Source organism: Thermobia domestica, chromosome 16 (assembly GCF_964235325.1).
Source record: "Thermobia domestica chromosome 16, izTheDome1.hap1.1, whole genome shotgun sequence".
Taxonomy (NCBI): domain Eukaryota; kingdom Metazoa; phylum Arthropoda; class Insecta; order Zygentoma; family Lepismatidae; genus Thermobia; species Thermobia domestica.
Genome location: NC_137469.1, coordinates 3,983,942 through 4,005,717, shown reverse-complemented (window position 1 = coordinate 4,005,717; position 21,776 = coordinate 3,983,942). Strand labels below are relative to the sequence as shown.

Genomic DNA, 21,776 nt, shown 5'->3' with positions numbered 1-21,776 from the left:
TGATCAACGCCAATATCATCTCTCCATAACTCACGGTTCCCGAGATATGACTCCTTAAATCTCCGGGAATCGGCCATTGTTTGGCCACTTTGGAACGGTAAGAGTGAAGCGAAAAATTCCATCACTTTCTCAGATAGTTTTTGATGCTCTATCGAATGGAGGGCTCAAAATTGAATAGGTATTGATCAACGCCAATATCATCTCTCCATAACTCACGGTTCCCGAGATATGACTCCTTAAATCTCCGGGAATCGGCCATTGTTTGGCCACTTTGGAACGGTAAGAGTGAAGCGAAAAATTCCATCACTTTCTCAGATAGTTTTTGATGCTCTATCGAATGGAGGGCTCAAAATTGAATAGGTATTGATCAACGCCAATATCATCTCTCCATAACTCACGGTTCCCGAGATATGACTCCTTAAATCTCCGGGAATCGGCCATTGTTTGGCCACTTTGGAACGGTAAGAGTGAAGCGAAAAATTCCATCACTTTCTCAGATAGTTTTTGATGCTCTATCGAATGGAGGGCTCAAAATTGAATAGGTATTGATCAACGCCAATATCATCTCTCCATAACTCACGGTTCCCGAGATATGACTCCTTAAATCTCCGGGAATCGGCCATTGTTTGGCCACTTTGGAACGGTAAGAGTGAAGCGAAAAATTCCATCACTTTCTCAGATAGTTTTTGATGCTCTATCGAATGGAAGGCTCAAAATTGAAAAAAAAAAATCGCAAATAACAGACAGGTGGATAGACACACAGACATAGAGACTTCTTAAGTTCGTTCATAAATAAGCTTATTAATGTAACCAATTAGAACTTTCATTCGGCGTGATTTTAACTCGACTGTACAGCGGACCGAAGCAACGAAGTCAATTTTACTTATTTCAAACAAATTAAATATTTATATATGTATGTCTTCCAACATTAGCCGACAAGGACGCTAAAAGTCAGAATCTAATTACTTATCAAATTTTAAAATGTCAAAAAGACTGAAACTACATTTAGCGAAGTTTAGTGGTTTATTCTAGTTTCAACAATTGAAAATAATTAATAATTAAAAAATAATTGTTCGATATCTATATCAACAAATGTTCCAGAAAAGTTATGTACAGAAGAAGACTGAATGGTAAGCATGGACTCGTAATTAATTCTCACAAATTATTTCATTTGATACATCTTTTCTTTCCAATCTTGAAATCATATATTAGAACCACTATATGGAGTATTAAGAATAAAACTGGGATTTAATTGAAATATTAGACTGTTCCAAATATGTTAAAACTAACTGATTGAGTTTGAAGCCCCCTTTCAGCATCGAGGCTACAGGAGACGGAATCTATTGCTTACAGTAGTATCCGAATTAAACTCAATTTTATCTGAAATTTAGTAGCCGCGCTGGAATCGAACCTAGGACCACATGTACTGAAATGACAGATGTAAGCCATTTGAGAATGAATTCTGATCACTATTTAACGCCATTTTCAAGAGTTAGGGATTTCACAAGCATCAACCGTGTGCTATTAAAAAGGAACAAGACAAGTTTTAGAAAAACTAAAAAATGGATCAAAAGATTGCGATCTTGGTCAATAATTAGTTTTTGGGTTAGGGGCCACAACATTTTTGAACGGCCACTAAATCGAGTTTTCGTATTTTTTATGGAATAAGCCCATCATACTGCTACACTATATGTAGTTCTCCAGATATAAGGCGTACAAGAAAATTTTTGATTGAATGAAATATATTGGATCTTTTGATCCAATAAAAACATTTTACCTTTAAGGAAAGAGACTCAGTTGATTCCTAAGGAGTTAAATTTATCCAAACTTCTTTATATATCTACTCTGCCCGTGTCTCCGATCGTCCGGGAGACACATTAAAAAAATCAATTTTGGCAGAATGTAGGGAGTCCAGTCAAAAGTTCGGAATCGAGTTCGAAGATGCAGGTGATATTCAAACCGAAAGTGATAGAGTTCAACCACTTCCAGTTTTAAAGTTGATCGCTATACAGTCAAAAAACGGTAACGGAAGCACATTGCATGAATCCCAAAATATGGTTGCCATAACATTACCGGCAGAAGGTGTAACCTTAAGTTTGTTTCTCCCTGATGATCCAGCATGTTTCCACTCTATACTCGCCCTTTTGCTTGTTGGGACGAAATGATGAAGCTAGGATTTGTCTTAGTAACAATGTGATCAAGGAAGTTCTGGTGGTCAGCGTGGTACAGATCCAGAAGTGTGAGACTGGATGTCATTCGTGTGCCTTTCTGCTCCTGGGATGACACGTGGAACATAGCGGGCACAGACCTTGGAATAACGCAACATATCAGACACGATACGCTGCACGGTACCATAGCTCAATCCATGCTCTGACGCAATTGCACGAACAGTTACCCTTCGATTATTTTGAATCTTTTTTTTTCACTAGTGCAATATTTAATGTGCTCCTACTGTCTGTTACTATTTGCACCTATCCTTTCCTTGTTTGAGTACTTTCCTTCGAAATTTTCCATGAAAAGATTTCTTATTTCCTCGTTTTCAACTTTTCAGTATTCAACTTCTTGTTGCCTACTTTTCTTCTGGTTACATTTTTTCAGCTGAATATCCACTTCAGCAAGCACAAGATTATGATCTGAGAAAATGCCAATCTTGGGAAGTGTCTTTGCGTTCTTCAAGTTGTTCCGATACCTGTTCTGAACTATAACATTGTCTATTTGATGTCTTTGGCCGTCTGTTGAGAATTTCTGTGTATATCTTCTTCTCTTCTGCATCACCCAACTACAGTACTAGTGAATTCTGTCTAGAAATTGACCAGTCTCTCTACCCTTTCATTTCTTTCACCTAAACCATATTTGCTCACGACAGTACCCTCCTATGTTTCTCCCACAACTACATTGAAATCTCCGATTACAATTACATATGCACCCCGCTTCTTCCTGTCTGTAATTTCTTTATCTTCTCGTGATTTTCCTATACTTTTTCAGTTGTACGTGTAGTGGTCGGTGCGTAGTCTGCAACATCATTAAATTTTTCTTTTTTCCTTCAAGTCTTAACATTATAACTCTGTCATCAACAAATTCTACTTTCACTACCTTCTCTTCAAAGAGCTTACCAAGAATTATTCTCACATCATTATAATTGCCTTTTGCATTACTTGCGTAAAACATTTTATATCTTTCGCTTGTCAACTCTCCATTACCTTCCCATGTAACGTCACAAACTCCTACCGAGTCTAGATTATTTTGTTTCAGTTCTTCTTTAACCCTTAGAATCCCGGAAAATAATACTGACGAACTGTCAAACATAGTCTTGGGGTCCATTGGACCCCACTGGGAGTCCTAGAGTTAAGATTTTCTCATTTCCGTCTCTGTAACATGTTATGTACGTTCTATATCTATGTCCAAAACCTTTCGTTCTGGCTTGTCTTCCTCTCTCTCTAACCATCTTCCATATCTGTTACTCTACTCCAACATTTCTTTCCAATACATCTCCTTCCCGGATACCTCAATAGAGAGATATTTTACCTCTGGAACTATATTTTGACCTGCGAAATACCATTGTACATAAGTTCATTTTCTGTTGTCTGCAAACTAGGAAAAAATAGAGTGGTGGTTTTTCGTTACTCTCCACCCCTCAATATTCCAGCCGCTAAAGTATCTCTGACCATTAATAATACCTAAATTAGTGATCTTCATCGAGAATTTTCGAAACACTTCAAGAACTGAACACATTAAACACAGTTTGATGTATGCAAACTCGACTCTTCTGGGGAAGTGGAGATAGTTTAGTTTATGCTTTTGATAATCCTTAGTTCTTATTGATTTATTAGTTTGTCAGTTCCAATGAAATATTCCTTGATAACATATAAGTTAGTAACTGTCTACCACAAATTGAAAGGATTCGCTTTAATACTTAATTTTAGTACAGAGAGTACATGATATCATACAGGAAACTAAACCTCAATAACATTGTAACTGTTATGTTTGTGAATACATGAAAATATATATTTTTTTTTTTTTTTCATGTTAACGATGTACATTCATACAACAAACGACAAATGAACAACACATTTACATCATATCAAAACTATGCGTGCACCAAAAGAAGTATCCTTCTTTTGGCCCCTAAGTTGTACAATAAGCTCCCGACTTATTTGAAGGATATGAAAACCATATTGAAATTAAAAAACGAACCGTTCAATTTTTTTATGTAACATATATTATGACATTAACGAATACTTGGGTGATACTTTGTAAAATTAATGTAATATCAATTATGTTAAAATATCTTAATATTATTTGCCAAGTCCTATGGACTGGTCTCTGACTGATAATGTACGAAATGGATGAATAAAGAATGAATGAATGGATATAACATTTTCGGATAAGGAGGAGGACAGTTTAAAGTTTTGCTCTGAACACATTACCAAGTGGCGCTTGCAATAGCAATTAGGTAACTCGAGATGACGTCTACCCTGGAAAAGTTACGTGCATGCTATGGTTTGCAGAGTTAAAATTTCGCGTTTCGGTCCGAAGAGAGTTCCAAACAACGTATGAGAAAGCATGTCCAGCAGAGACATGTATCAAGAGCAATGCGAAATGTTCAGAATTACGGGAAGTGTGTTTGATTTGCTACGCAGTGGAAAACCAGGACAAGTGATGACGTGACTCACGTAGTGCAAGAGAAAAACGTGGAACGAAGTCCAATGAAATCGCTTAAGGACCCCGTGTCGCCAATAGGCGACATGTGTATTATTCATGATGTATACACTGAGACCCCATGTTGCCTATAGGTAATTATAATATTGGAACATAAAATTTCTACCAAAAAAAAAAAAATTGCTGGGTCCGAGGAGGTTAAATGAAGATCCTTGAAACTGGGAATGCCGAAATCAACGATGCACAGGATTAAGAGCAAAAAGGTGAAGAAGTGGCAATACAAATTACAATTCTTATACAATCTAATAGACGAAGACTGAGTTATAGAAATGGAAATTTGCAAATTAATGCTTACTCTTTCCAAGGTTATTGTGACCTTCTACCTCGCATTCTTTTCTCAGATGATCTGCGTTTCGTGTTTCGGGAAAAAGTGATCAGGAACAACCGCAAAATTTAAGGTGTTCAAAATCACAGATGGAGTAGTTTCAAAGTCAATGTGTGATGCACGATTTCAGTGGACACCATTATTGGCCCCGTTTTTCCTTCGAAAAAGATACAGTATATGGTAGCAGTTATCTAAAAATGCTATAGACATTCCTTATGCCAGAACTTGAGAGGTTAGGCATCATCAATGAGGTCCACATGCAAGAAGATAGGGCACAACCACATTTTGTCCTTGAGGTTCGGCAGTTTCTTAACGAATAATTTCGGAAGATGTGGGTTGACCAAAGAGGACCCACATCTTGCTTAAAAGATCACTAACTTTGAGACCTTGTGATGATTGATTGTGGGGACATGTAAGACAGAGTTGTATTGTATGCACAGGAACCACCTAATCTGGACGACCTAAACGCAAAAATATGCTGTGTGCTGGGCCGGCTCTACCATATGTGTAACACGTGCACAGGCGGCAAGATTCGAGTGGCGAAAAAATCTGTCATAACTATATTGTTTAAAATAAATATTGTTAGAAACAGACTTAAAGATGATGGTAGTTAAATTTACTAAGCTGATTTATTTGAATACTACGTTCATAAATCATGTTTAGGTCGCATTAGTGTAAGGTCACATGGACAGTGCTAAAGCAAATAGTCAAACAAATCCCAACATGAGTTGCTTGATTGTTTTGATATACAAGAACTCAATTCTCGAACAGTAGCGAACACCTTTTCCATTTGGTTAGTTAACACAGCTTTGATACAGTACGAAAACTAGTTTTGTCTTTATGAAATTCTTATCATTGAAGGTGGAAACAATTTTTAAATTTTTTTAACAGATGTACAAGAAAAATCAAGAGATAAAGATAAAAGAGCTAACTGCACTGGAATTGCAAACTGATATATTAAGATTGAAGCTCGATAAAAGAATTACAACTTTTCCTCTGCAGGTTTGTTTGCTTTATTTTTCAGTAATATAGTAGCTTATTATTAAAAAAAAAAAAAAAAAGAAACAATGAGATTGCATTTGTAGTGTTTTAGACCTTTCTGAGTGAGAGTGTTTTTCCCTCCCCTTCGTTGTTCATGATGAAGTAGCATACTTAAAATCGTGGCTTTTAAGATTTGTCCTTTCTGGAGGAAGGAAAGGCAGCAAATGATGCCATTGCATGGGGCGGCAAATTTACTAGTTCTGGTCCTGGCTATGTGATTCTGCGTTTCATGGAAGAGCACCGTCAGCACACAATTCTCAGTTTAAGAAACAGACTACTACAGTGTTTGGACATGAATGGTGCACTACTGGAAATGTTGCGATGAGCTTGAGCAAAAATTACAGTTTTCGTTTCTTGCAGGACTATATATGCTCCCTATTTATTACGATGTTCTTTAGTAGTGTTATTTTTGAATTATATAATTCACATTACTATATTTGATTTTAGATTTTTCTTATTTTGTAAGATTATGAGCATGGGTGGAAATCCATCTTCAACACGGGGGGGGGGGGGGGTAAAACCGTTCACACACACACATATATATTAAAGCGATGTTCAAAATATTTATGAAGTTGAAAAACAATGCTGTAGAGGATTAGTGGAGCACAGTTGTCTTCAACATTAGGAGGTGGGCAGATTTGAGGATTGTTCTGGGAGCGGGTTGATACTCATATTACGGTAGATGAATCTGATTTCTTAGGTGAACCTGTTGTATATTATATATCAGGCAATGTAGATGAAGTAGTGAAAATGATACAAGCCAAGGGACTTCAATTCATCTCAAGGATTTCTTTGTGGCAGTGGGACACAAATCATCACATTTCTCCCAGTTCCAAAATTGGGGGACGTGTCCCCTCCAGTGTTGAATTCAGACATTTTCACCCGGGGGGGAGAATATGAACTCCTCGTGGGGAGGGGAGTTTGGGTGAAGTAATTTCTACATTTTGTGATTGAAATTTTGAGTTTCTCCGGGGGGAATGAATTTTCTTCGGGGGAGAGATTCCCCCCCGGGCTACCCCCTGAATTCATCCCTGGTCCCCTCATCCTCTCCAGGGATTTGGGCCAGTGTTTATGAGTACAAGTCCATCATTACTAACTATGCTTTTCAATGCTCCTTTTAGTTTAATTATTTTGGAGTTAAATATCGGGATTATTTTTTTTATTTTCGTCTTTCCAAATTAGGATTTAACTCGCACTATTTTTAAAACCAAATGGGGAAAAAATCACAAATTACTAATCTACTTCAAGTTTCTTTTACAAAAGATGGTAAACAACACTTTCGGTGAACAGACAACAAATAGAATTATTCCACGTACGAAAAATCTACAGTGCTGGGATGAACATCTTATTTATGGTAAAAGTACATTCATTCAATAGGGAAAGAGGACTGCTAAGGTCAAGAAATGATCGTTGAACGTTTGAAAACGATTTATTAAGACCCTGGTGTGGAGTGTGGCGATTTAAGGATCAGAGACGTGGACGTTGAGAAAAGCTGAAATATCCAAGTTGGAAGCATTTAGCGTGGTGTTGGTGCAGAATGCTGCGCATATCATGGACCGAAAGGAAAAGGAATGAAGACATACTAAAGGAAGCTAATGAAGGACGACAGATCATGAAGATAATAGAAAAAAAAAACAATATGCCTGGCTATCTTATTTGGTATTTCGATTGGATCACTGTGCCGATAGAGGAAAAGGCAGAAGGAAAACCAGGAAGAGGAAGACCAAGGTAGAATATCAATATGTAGTTACGAAGAAGAGACCTTATCAAAGTATAAAACAGCTTTCCCAAGGGAGAGAAAACTTTTAAAATTTCCACGTTGCCCACCAACCTATGGTAGAGGAGAGAAAGAAGATGGTAAAAGTTTCAAAGCAAAAGTTTATTCCTTATTTTTAAAGCATGTACCCTAAACTTTCACCATTGATTTCCTAAAAGCAATTTTCTGATTTTAAAATGCAAGAATTGCTTAGACTTTTAATTTAACAAAGTTATCCAATTTATTTAAAAACATCAACAATTACAAACCAAAATAAATGAACGCAACAATACTTTTAATTTCTAATTTCCATATCAATTACAAATGCCTGAATTATTCAACGAAATGGACGATGTCTGGTGAGTGAGCATTCAATATTTAAATTTTTCCTTCTTTTAATGTAAAATTTAAATTTGGCGTTCCTAGATATTGTGATATATAACAACTGCGCTACATTACATTTTAAAAAAAAATGCTTAGTGATTAAAAATAGCAGAGCAGCTCTGTTTTGCTGTACCTGCCAGCTCTTAATTTGGCAATCTTGCTATACCGTGATTCTCAATTTTAACTTTTTCTCTTTCTTTAATTTCAATTTCCAACGGGATTGCTTACAGATTGAGTCACACGCCACACGCTGTTGTCATATCATATTAGAATTCTATGTGAAACTTTAGCACACTACCACTTAACTGGATAATCATTTAAAATCTTCGACATACCATGAGAACTAAACACTGAAACATTCCACCAAACTACAGTGATCTCTTTTGATTGGCTCACTATCAACCTGTGTTCGTAGATTTCTGTAAATAAATTTCCCTCAAATTACTTAAAAATTTTCCTTTCCTTATCAAATTTTCTCTAGTTTGTTGAATGTCCAGTTCTTACGACAAAAGTTGTGATGAGATTGATTTAGTTATATGAAAAGAAGTGCTAACCACATTTGTTTTATTCATTTACTTTTTTATTTTTTTCAGTTTTTTACTATTTTTTTCGGTTTCCCTTACAAAAAAGAATACACACAAATACATCCAGTCAACAATGGGTACAAACTTGCTACTTTGAACAGACACACACACACACACACTATTGCTATTATATTGGTTTATTTCCGAAAAACAAAGAAAAATTTATGCATTTATATGAGTCAATCAGTCAGCGCGAGAATTTTCCTAGACTTTTTATACTTTACCGAAAAATTTCTCTTTTCCCTTTTTGCTAAATTTACATATGAAATTTCCCTAGATTAGGAGAATTTCCCCCAAACTACGAACACTGCTAAGCACCAAAACATCCCACTAAACTACTGTAATCTTTGATTGGCTGGCTATTAACTAATCCCACATACACATACATACACACACGAAGAAAGGAAGAAAGAAAGAAAAAAATGAATGAAGTGAGTTCTATTGTATAGACTTTATAGTGTGTTTTTTTTAAAGCAAAAACTTATTAAACCAAATGTTTTAACGAAAAGTTATTCACGATAAATCTTGGACGAATCTTAAAGAATTGTGAGCATCAATGAAAGGATATTTCCAAAATATTCTCATTTTTAAAATGTTATAATTTCAGCTTAAGCGATCTAGCGACATACCTAATACTCTAGTGAGTTATATATTGCAAGAGTCGCCTCAGAAGATAAGGATTAGAGGGGAACAGTATGTTCTTTTGTAAAAACTCGATAAAACAAAGAAACAAAGTTACGTATGGTTTCCTTTAACGCAAAAAGACGTAATAATCGTACTTACGTAAAGAATAGGTATATTCTTTCGATATCAACTGTACAATATTGCTATAAGAGCAAAATTCTAACATTAGATGAGCATGTTTGTTACTTCATTTTAAAATGCCATAAAATGATTATATTCAGCTGAAATTACTTCACATCGCTATATACAGAATGTTAACTTAATCACGAACGAGATTTCCACACCTCCTCCCATTCCCCTAGGCGACGATTCACTAAATGTGCGTAAGTCATGCATTTTCTAAATCTTTGTTCTGAGTAGTCTGCTTCTTTCATGTTTCCAGCACAATTCGGGACCGGAGGTACAAATTCGAAAATAACTATATGAAATCTGTATTTTTCTAATAATTGGCTCGGTATCAACGGTCTTGCAGCATGGGTCTGGTAACTAAAGTGTTAAAGAAAATACACTATGTCCATTAAGTCCTACTACCGTTGCAATAACCCATAGCGCACAAACTATATGGGATACAGACTTTATTTTATTTTATTTTTATTTATTTATTTATTTATTTATGTTGCAACGTGTTCTACACATACCGTTATCTCAAAATTCCCTTATGCTGTCTGGAAAATCACCAGTAACTGTCCACCAAAAATTATGCCGGCAGTATGGAAGAGATCTCAAATCAAAAGCATCCATAATTACATGGGGCGCGAAAATTTTAGAGGCAGGTAACGTAATGGGTATGCCATGGAGTGGATGACCACGTCTGGAACAAGAATTGTGGACAACGTGCAAGTTGCACTTTAACGCAGCTCGCAGAAATCATGCATTGCATGTATCGAAATCAACCATTCAAAAGGACCACCATAAGCGATTACCCCTTCATGCCTACAAAGTGCACGCAAGTTTTTGAGCCAAATGACCTTCCTCAGGGTGCTGCATTTACTCTTCCGTCTTGGATTCAATCGAACACGATAATCAGTACCTGCAGAGGGAAATGTTCTCTTTGTTTCTAGACATGTTAACGTTCAGATTTAAGGTCCTGAAAATCCGCACGTCATTCGTGAACATGCTCTTGCTAGTCGAAAACAATTTGGTGTGCTCTTATGAATGATAGAGTAATCGGTCCACTTTTTCTTTGCTGAGAACATGGTTACAGGGACGCTTACTAAGACATGCTTCATGAGTTTCTGCTGCCTCGGGTGTCGAAACTATAGCCAAGCATAATCTTCCAACACGATGGAGCACCTCTTCATTGGTCTCTAGATATTAGTCTCTAGGAACCCTTCGAATCGTCGTTTCCCTGGGAGATGGATGGTCGTGATGGACTAATCGCCTGGCCCCGTGCTCCCCTCCTATCACCCCCTTGTTTTTTTGTTTTTTTTTTTTTTTTCCTTTGGGAGTACGTCAAGGAGCCTGTTTACGAAACCCTTTTTCCAGATCTTGCCGCACTTGGTACATTGATTGCTGTGGTTCTCGAAAATGTTGATGCTGCTATAATGCAGTGTGTGTGGATAGAGCTCTAATATTATCTTGCTGTCCTGAGGGCTAGTAGAGGGGTACAAGTAGAAGTGCAGTAATTGGTAATAAAACTTTGAGATGTAGAACACGTTGCAAAAAATAACACGTTTCTATCTCATATAGTCTACGAACCGTTTCATTATAACGGTAGCCGGACTTTGAGCACACCCTATATTTTGACAGTTAAAAGTTAGGTCTCGATCCAGGTATATTTGTCGAGTCATACTCTTTCAGATACATATGAAGTGAAAAAAAAAGTCATCAGGACTGGATCTGGCCGTTATATCGCGATCACTATGTAGATATCATAATAAGACTGGATCTGTACAGAAGATGACAGACCAAAAGGGAAATATGATTTGATGGAATTGTAAAAGGTAAATGCCATGCTGCAAAAACAAAGCTTATAAAAATACGAGGTTTTCTGATACTAGCACAGTCATTGATACTCACAGCTTAAAAATCTGAGTGTAAAAGAAGGTTGGAAACATCTGCGAGTAGAGGTGATGCCCAGCGACGCAATTAGGCTAGTTGTTGTGGGAGGATAGAACTGGGCTTAGTCCCCCCGCAACCCCCCTGACCAACCAAACCAAAATGCTCCCTAACTATACCTGATATTAGCATCACACATTAATTATCGTATTCCATTTGTTTCTTCAAGTGGTAAAGCTTGTGTTAAAAATTGCAGTACATACTTTAATTTTTAGTACAAAATGAAACCAAATTAATTAGTATTTGATTGCCAAATAATCTGAGAGTAGCATGCTTGAAATATTCTTATAGTCTTATCATAATAACTGCAAATGTTTTTGGAACTATATCGGGATGAGCGTATGTGTAGAATAGTGCTTAAAGTGACACCAGATGAGGTGACGGTATGAAACAAATATGACCACTTAGAGCAGTAATTTTGACAGAACCCTAAAGAGCATCTCTACTCCTGACATTTTTTGCACCATTTTTGACATGAAAAATTTATAAAAAGAGAGACAGAGAGGGAGAAAGAGTGAGTGAGGACTAATATGTAAATGTTTTACTCCCAACTATGAGAGGTTTTGTAGGCACTCTCGTCTCGTCTCTAGTATTTAATGATTCTTTCCAATCTCATTTCCATTTTCAAAAGCTTCTTCTGATCTCGTCTGGTCTCGCAGTCAACAATAATTTCCTCATAATTGTAAACACAGAAGTTGTGGCAATGTAAAAAGAATAATTTTGAATTTAAAAAAGAGTCCTGTCAATGCCAAGGGCGGGTCCAGGTTAAACATTTTAGGCGGGAGGTACAGTAATTAGAATTTTTTTGAAGGGAGGAGGGTGGAATTGCTCTCACAAAGGTTGAAAAAGAACAAGAGCACAAATTCTACTATTGAATAGGATGACAGGAACTGTTATTTACTTTCGAAGCAGTAGCAACGAATTCTTTGAAATACAATTATTTGTTGACTCGGTGCTAACATACTTATTTCTATGTGTAAAATCTGTTTTTTTCTACATACAAATTACAATTTAAATCAGTTATTTTTACCATACCGGCCATACCATATGCCATACCGGCCGTTTTTCTAACTTACGGATGCATAATTAGCTCATACCGGCTCACTTTAAGCACTGTAGAATGAATTAACAATCTGATGCTTTAGAATAGAATATTTAATTATAAGAAACAGTAAAGTTGTTGTCTCAAGTATTATACTCGGACAATTTCAAAATCTCTAAAATCGATGTAAGTTGAATAAAAAACACCAAAAGCTGAAATTAAAATTTAAGTTTGCGGGCTCTTTTGGCTGCAAAGGTGTTTACAATGTCCTTAGAAGATAGTTTTGAAGCTAACTTATGCTCTATAGATATGATCCTAAGGTTGGTGAGTTGTTGTTGTCCTGTTAAGTTTCTGAGGTAACTTTTATGATCTTTGGTTCGCTAAAACTCCTTTCCTTGCCTTATAGTGAAAATAAATGTTGCCCAGTTGCACAAGCTCCGTTTGCTCTCTTCCTTAGTTACGTCACTGGTGACGCCGTATGGAATCCAATAAAAGGAGGCCCCTTCTGAGTAAGACTCATTTGTTATTGGTTTCTTTCGAAAAGTAATTTCCTGTGGAAGGACGAAAAGAAACTCCAACACGTATTTTCACCCTCGCAGAGAAGCCTGAGGAAAAGCCAGAGATCAGAGCGGTTTGGTTTTACACAGCCAGGGACATTGAAGACACTTTATAGTTGAAATAAGTCCCCATTCCACTTTTTCACATTTATCATAAACTAGCTGAAATACCCATTCTTCACATGGGTCAGATAAAATATCCCGGTAATCGCCCCCTTCCCTGACAAAGCTAATGGGGGCTGAATTTGGAAGTCAAAGCTTATGCAAGTATCACCATTCATCTCAGCGACCGCGAAAACTATGAATTTGACACTAATATCGGTCATTTTCTACTACTTTTACATGTCCCGGTAAACGGTCCCCCAAGACCCCCTGGTTCGAATTTTGAAAACAAAAACCGCTTCGTTTTAATCTGGGGCCTGGACCAATGTACCCGTAACCAAAATTTGGTAACTCTCGATCAATTCGTCTGGTCCCCAGGCCGCATACAGACAGACAAACGCACAAAGAAACCCTTTATTTTATTTATATTAGGTTATAATGTTTAGAAATCTGGGTTTACTGTTGCACTTTTATTATGCAACCATGGAATGCATTAATGGTAACTTTTTTTTTTTTTTTTTTTTTAAAGCTTCGATGAGTAATATGATCTGAACTACATTGATATGTTATACACTTTGAAAACTATTTCTTAACAATATCAAATACATGAAAACCAGTATATTATCACACAGCATACGATAAGCATAGGTAAAACTGTACAGCGAAATTACAATACTCTTCGATTTTGAAATATCTGTTAAAGGTGGAAGCGAGGAAAGCTCTTTAACATTTGCATTCGCTTCAAAGAGAAAAAGAAAATACTTCCCGGAGTAAATCAATAAATTAAGTTCGAACAAAGTGCTCTTAGAAAGAAAACTAAGTGTTTCATTTTGTTATAGGAGCCGTCCACATATTACGTAACGCTATTTTTGACCAGTTTTTACCCCCTCCCATCCCTTATCACATTCGTAACTTAAAGCCCTTCCCTTTTGTTATGAAAATCTTTCTGACTTTTGTTTTTTCGCCAACTTTGCTTATTTTGGGGGTTCTTTTTAATGATAGAACTTTTTGTTACAAAATGCTTTATTCTGAATATATTTGTAGCGTTTCTTCGCCAATAAATCAAAGTATTAGAAAATTACAGTACCATAATAACATTTTAAGCCCATAAAGTCGTTTAATTAACCAGTCTTAATTATTCGAAATTGCATAGTGTCGTTTTCCCACGTAGATCGCACCTATTCTTTTAGGTCATCTGTAATTGGCAAGGAGAAAATACTGCCAGCAAATGCAGGTGAAACAGGATCTAAAGAACTGAAATCGACTTTTTTTTTTGTGTGTGTGTGTGTTTTGTGTGTTTGAAGTTCGCCAATACCGACGATGCAAAGTTCTTTTCCTCGTAACCCACAGATTCGAAGTAGCTACACACGTGAAGGAGCAGGGACATCTAGTTTGTGAACAAGCTTTCGTACATCATCTTTAAACTTGGGACTTCAATTTACTCCTTTTCAAATTATTTTTGTCCTAAATCAGTACCAGAATGTGAATAAACTCTCTTTCTCCAGAAGTAGTCAAATCCAAAAATAAAAATAATAAAAAATAAAATAAAATAAAAAATCAGTACGAGATGAATATCCTATGAATGAGATTTTCAATATTTTATTTTACTCTGCAAATCGTGGATCGTTCCGTTACGGGAAATATTTCACGAAAACTAGTTTCTTCTGTTTTATATGCAAAATCCCTTAGAAGAATATAGAGTGGGTAGTGATTCAAATCAAAAGTTTTAAATAATATTCTCAGGAATATATATACGGTTGGGAACGCGAAGGCATTTTCAAGCGGTGGTTACGATCACTAACAACTAACTCCAGAAAAGCGTGTGCCCAATACTGCAATAGCTACAAAACTGAGTATTGTTATATTGTAATACAAGCAGGGTTCGTCACCGGTCATGCTGGTGTCTAAGCGTCTTCGAATCCCTTCTGCATGATTCACTTTATACAGGATATATGTTGGCCATTTCCCAAAACAATACAAATATTTATTTACTTATTTATAAAAAAAGAGAGAGAGAAGAATTGAATACAATTATTTGTTTAAAAGATTGCTTATAAAACAAAAAATAAAAATAAAAATTACAGAAAAAAACACACACACACAATGCGTTGCGTATCGAAAACGTAAACCCCCTCCTCCGCCCTTGTCACATTTCGTAAAGTAAGGCTGAACCACTTTCCCCCATTGCCACGTTACGTAATATATGGACGTCCCCTAGATCTAATATACAATACTCAGTTATCTTTCGCAATAATATTTAATATATTACTAACGGTTTAATCATATAACGTCATATACTTTATTATTATTATGTTCCTCTGTCCTTTGTTGCAGATCCTCCGATGCATGATATAATCTGATAAATAAAGAATAATCTTAAATTGCTCTTATGCCTGCCACAACCTGTTTGGGGCCATTGGGGTCCCGTGCGATGTCATGGCAGTAGTTTTGGTGAGTTATTTCTTGTCAATTAAAACTAGAATAACTTATTTCTACTTATTTTAAAGTAAGTGAGAAATTTAAAGGAAAATGCGACACACTAACCAGAAACCATTACCCAGTCGCTTAATTTCACCTCCTTGGGGAGAGGGAGCTCAGTAGTAGAGCACTAAGCTATAGTTGGAGGACTCCCTGGATCGATTCCAAGCCATGTAAGATTCTGGTAAATAACATCGTGGGTTTTCTCGAAGTTCTCCCGTTTTTCCCACGCATTTATTTCACCAAATCTTTCGTTATCATTCACTTTCATTAATTATCTGTCTCCTTTAGTCTAAAGGACGAAGTCATGAGGCGTTAAGTTAAAGGTTTAATTTCTTTTCCAGTTTGCAACGTTGCCAAGATGTTTCAAATAGCTGCAACTTAGAACTGAACTAATAATTTCTCATTTCACTTATACTTCAGGCATTTCAGCCCAACTTTCAGGCTTCGTTCTTCTATCAAAATAAGAAATTCAAAATAATCTTCAATTGTACAAAATAATAAAGTAATGACACAATAAACCAATGAAATGAAATGAAAAGTTAAATAATGAAGACGGCATTTCGGTAGGACAAAGAATGAATAGGTGTGCCATATATGATTTGCAGATGATATAGCGTATGTTCTAGAATCTAAAGAGAAAATCAGTAAGATGTTAGAAAACATGAGGAAGGGCTGTGAAGAATATGATATGACAAAAGAAGTCAAGAGAAATGGTGATTGGAACGATGCAGTCGGTGTCAAATATAGAAAGAGAAGGGGAGAAAATAGAACAGGTGACTAGTTTTCGATATCTGGGATATCGAGTATTATTAGTAATGATATGAATTGTGAATGTAAAATACAAGCAAGGATAGGAATGGCGAAAGCTTTTAGGAGGAAGAAAATACTATTTTGTGGGACCTTGAATAAAGAGTTGAGAAAAAGACTCATAAACTGCTTCGTGTGGGATATTGTACTATATGGGGCAGACATGGTCATTACGTAAAAGTAATGAAAAACGATTGGAAGCTTTTAAAATGTTGGTGTGGAGAAGAATGGAGAGAATTAGCTGGATCGAGTGGAAAACGAATGAGGTGTTAGAAATAGTGGGAGAGAAAAGGACAATTTAGATGTTATTGAAAAAAGGAAGAGAAACTGGTTGGGACATTGGCTAAGAAGGAACTGTATCATGAGGGACATGCTAGAGGCTACAGTGACAGGTGACAGAGAGAAGGGGCGAGGGAAGCTACAGTTGACGGATAGTACCAAAACAGAAAAATCGTACATGAAGACGAAGAAGTTAGCGGAAGACCATGGAGTAGGAAGTTTCTCAGTTACAGCAGGTGACCTCCCAATCATGGCAGAATACCTATGATGATGATATGAAACAAGAAATTCAAAATTATCTTTACAAAATACATTTTTCCAATACAATATCCTAATTACATTTATCTTTTTCATCTCCTTTCGTGACTTCATGTATCCCTCTCGGTCCCGATCCCAGATTGAGAAACCCTGCAATACAGAAATAAAGTCAGAGATTTAACCTAACCATGCGATACTGAATTTATATCAAAACACTGCTTCTCTTTATCTACTACAGTCTTTGCCCTAAGGTAATCGATATTAAAACCGGAAATAGTCTATATCTTACTTCCGGTTGGAAAAAAGTATAAACCTCGACATTAAACTTATTCTTGTCACGCTGAATCCATGTCAAAAAGCCATTTCTTGCTATCTCTTATCGGTTTTGCTTTATGAGGATGAATATTGAAACCGGAAGTAGTTTTGAATTTCTACGACTTCCGGTATTAGTAGATAAATAAGGGTGGAGACAGAATCTATGACTGGTATGCGGAATCGATTACAGAAAACCGTTCTCGATATATCTTACTCATCTTGCTGCACGGTCAACAATATTAAAATCGGCACCTATTCGTGGGATGCTGAATGAATTTCTCGCTATATCATACAGACTACGCTTTGGTACCTGTCAATAAATAGACAGACGAATGGATACAGCCATTCTATAAGACTTCCCATACTTATGAAGGCTAGATTTCCTGACACATGTAGCACTAGTGTATATGCATTAAATATGTAATTTTAGTTTGAAATATATGCATTACCTGTCGCTACTAAAACTAGTTCAGATTTTTCTTCATAGAAATACAAGGGTCGTTCAAGGTTGACCGGGACTTTCGTACGTAAATAATCGATGAATAGTCGGATCATGATGAAACTTGCGGCTGACGTAATGTATTCCTTCTCGAGTAACTAGCGCCCGGCATGACATATTTGGCGCATGCGCAGCAGTCGCAGCGAACATGTCGGCAAGCAGTGTGTCTGTGGCTGTGGAGCAGCGGTGTGTAATCAAATTTCTTGTTTGACATTTGATCAGAAGTGGACACGCATGACGATCTGTAAACAGCTTCTGAATCGATTTCGAGCCGAAGGTGATGAGTTGTTGCAATCCATCATCATGTGTGATGAGACAAGGTTGCACAATTCAACTCCAGAAATCAAAAGAAGCAGCATGGAGTGGCGGCATAAATGTTCCCCGCCGCCCAAGAAAAGAAAAACGCAGCCGTCCGTTGGAAAGATCATGGCAAGTGTCTTCTGGAACATGAAGGGTGTTATCCATGTGGATTTTCTGGACGAAGGGAGCACAATTAATGCCCAATATTACTCCACATTGTTGAGTGGTGCTGTACGAAAGTCCATTCGCAAGAAAAGACCTGGGATGTTGTCTGGAAATGTCATTCTTCTCCATGACAATGCCCGCTCTCACACGGCCAATGTGACAACAACAACTCTGGCCAAAATGCGCTGGGAAGTTCTGCCCTTCCCCCAACAGTCCAGATTTAGCCCCCGGTGATTATCATTTGTTTACACCCCTTAAAGACCATCTGGGAGGGAAGAAATTCACGACAGATGAAGCACTGCGGAACGATGTCCTCCAGTGGCTACTACAAGAACCAAGTTCTTTCTACGCCAAAGGAATCAGGGAGCTGCCACAACGATGGCACCTGTGCCTCGACGTGCACGGAGAATACTTTGAAAAGCTGACATAGTTTGGTGCTTCTTGTGCTATCTGTTTCCTATGAAGAAATAAAAGTCCCGGTCAACCTTGAACAACCCTTGTATTTTCAACTGTCTCCAAATATACAAAAAATATAAAAAGTTAAACTAAGAAATCCACGGAGTGGTACTTAACAGAAAGAAATTGAGGAATTACGAGGACATGGTGAAAAGTCGGGAATATCACAGGGATAGAATTTCCTTGCCGATGAAATACGAAATACAGCGTTTGTTCACAGTTACTGGACTTTGCTTCACAGGATTCCCACTTATTTGTCGAACACAGATGCCCTGACTTCTTGCCGATTTTCCAGATCTGTATACAATATTTAAAAATAATCCCCACCACAGATGTCTCATCTACCATGCATGTAGATACATATAGTGTTGTGTAGGTAGAAAAGTTTTGCAAAACAAACTAATTTATTTTATAAAATATCCCCTACCAAACAGCAGGGAAAGGAGCAAAGAGAAATGATTTTTGACAACTAAAAATCTGTACGTAAAATTCCCTGACTTTTCCAGGTTTTTCAGGTCAGTGGGAACCCTGAAGTAACTGATGTCGTTGAGAAACACCCTATGCCACATTGTAGAGCTATTAATGAAACATTAACTTGTGAAATGTTATCAAAAGCGTCTTAGTCCATTTCAAGAAAATTTTCTCCTTTGGTTTGCTTGATATCAAGAATTAACGCAGAGTTTCTTCCCCTGGAATAGTAAGCTTAGTAAATATTTTAATAAAGGGGTTCGAATCTAACATTGACACATCATAAAGGAAAGAACTGATGACCCACACTTCACGAGAAAGTCGGACGTTGATATGCTTATGCACATTGAGGTGTTTATGCACACAAGTTTATAACCTACTCCAGTATTCCATGACATTTCAAAACCAATTTAAGATAACTGCTAAGGTTGTAATTTTGATTCTGAACAAGTTTCAAGATACAAATGCAAGATAGCAAACACCTGTCGAGAAAGCCACGAATCCTGATGTTCGGAATTCATGTGCTGACTGCACATTACCCAATTGATGTATGATACGCCATCTGGCAGAGGATAGTCCTTCATAACCTGTAGCTGGAAATTAATTTAATTTGTAACATGTAATCATTTGTTTTTCATTTAATTTCATTGTGTAGTATTTTTAAAAGATCTCTTAAAAATATTGCAATGATGTCCCGCTTAATGATCCAATATAATTATCTTCCTTCATCCAAATCTCTGACAAAAATCATTGTTTTCTTTTGGAGAAAATTTAAACAACAGAATTTTGTAATGTTTATTGAATATTAAAAAAAAAAAAAAAAAAAAAAAGGTTGTTTCTGCAGTTTCTGTTTTCGTTATTATTATTATTTTAAAGATTCTTAGAAATCTTTCTTTCTAAACAGGAAACCACATGCATCACTTATTGGACAATGGAGTTTCTTCGAGATAAGTGTTTCTGCTTGACTGAAGAGCAGCTTCAACCACCAGCCAACACTTCTACTGAGCTAGTTCTTAATTTTCACTTAAGATGCTTTCTTTCATAGAGGTTGAAATTTTAAATCACGTGAATTGTGTCACAAGTAATAGTTTCAAAGTCATCAAACCAAAATGTACAAACTGTATTTCTTATTCAATCAAGTTAACCAAGTGTCTAAATAATGAGAAGTGGACTATAACAACCGAACTAGTTCCACATGATACAGTGTCACATGTAAATATGATATGAAATGTAGATCAAAGTGTTTACGAGTGATATTCAACAAACACAATTTAAAGGTATTTTTCAGAAAGATTTCTATTCACATGCACATTATCCAACTGATTCTATTCTATCGTGCAGATTGATTCTGGTTTTGAGAAATTTGAAAAAGTTAAAATTACATGTCTGTAAAATGGAATTCTCAATTGGAAAGCAGCAAATCCCTTTTGATGGCTCTTTAACAAGGACCGAATCACATAACGAAACGAAAACATATTATTTGTTGAACTATTATAATCAGCTCATTTCCATTTCTTGTGTTTGCTTCCAAAAAATCTCCTAAATTCAGTGAAGTGTTTTACCTGTGATAGTAAATATGTGGAATCACTGTGACCATACGTCATGCTAAAGATCAACAAGAACAGGATTATGGATCTCCAAAGTACGAGTAACTGCAGTATGAATTCTTGATAAACAAAGTGTATATATGTATTCCTCATTAACAAGTTATGGATTTGCATTTTGAGTGATTTCATATTGACATCCAGATGAAGACATCTTGAAATAAGACATAACTCTTTCGAAACTTCGTAGAGAAAATGTTCAAACAAGTACACAAGGACGTTTCAAACATGGGTCTTCTTTGCGATATTCCAAAGTACTTCTGTTAGCTGAGATGATGCCATACATACTGAGTACAACGGATTTGCTTTTCACCAAGTCTTCAGTAATTAAACGGCTGTCTTCAATTTCACCTCTGGACTGAAGCTGAAACAAAAAGGTGTCATCACGTGCTCTAAGACTGTATAACTGTTTGAAAAGAAAAGAAAAAAGAAAAACAAAAGAAAAATGAATAAAAACAATTGGGGGAGCTTTGATTAAGTGGGGTGGCTGGATCAATAGATGGATGGGGTATGTCTACCACCAATCTTCCTAAAATCCTAGGAAGATCGGTGGTGACTGGATGGGCAGACAGGGGAGTAGACTGGTGGACAGGACGGGTGTTTGGGCCGCTGGGCAGACGGTCCGGTAAGGGGGAGACGGGCTGACGGATGGGTTGAGGGGGCCTTGGAAGAAGGGAGGGTGGGGGTGTGGGTGCTTGGCTGGGCGGGTGGATATATACAACATATACACGTACGTACATCCAAACGCCTACATTCCTCATCACCATAGACACTGATGCGGCGAGGGACCACGCGCTTCGATCCAGATGGGTAAGTATTGTAGCATTTACAGACTTCCACACAAATGTCTGATCTTCTTCTGAAAATTCTTTTGCTTTGAGATTCTTCTTCA

General features: G+C 36.8%; 1 long non-coding RNA gene across 1 annotated transcript; it reads left to right on the top strand.

The window, feature by feature from the left end:
* Positions 1 to 1,092: 1,092 nt before the first annotated feature.
* Positions 1,093 to 21,505, top strand: LOC145672400 (uncharacterized). The gene is made up of 3 exons (XR_014128622.1): positions 1,093 to 1,130; positions 15,587 to 15,703; positions 20,185 to 21,505. It is a non-coding gene; the product is annotated as an uncharacterized LOC145672400 (long non-coding RNA).
* The last annotated feature ends 271 nt before the right edge of the window (positions 21,506 to 21,776 follow it).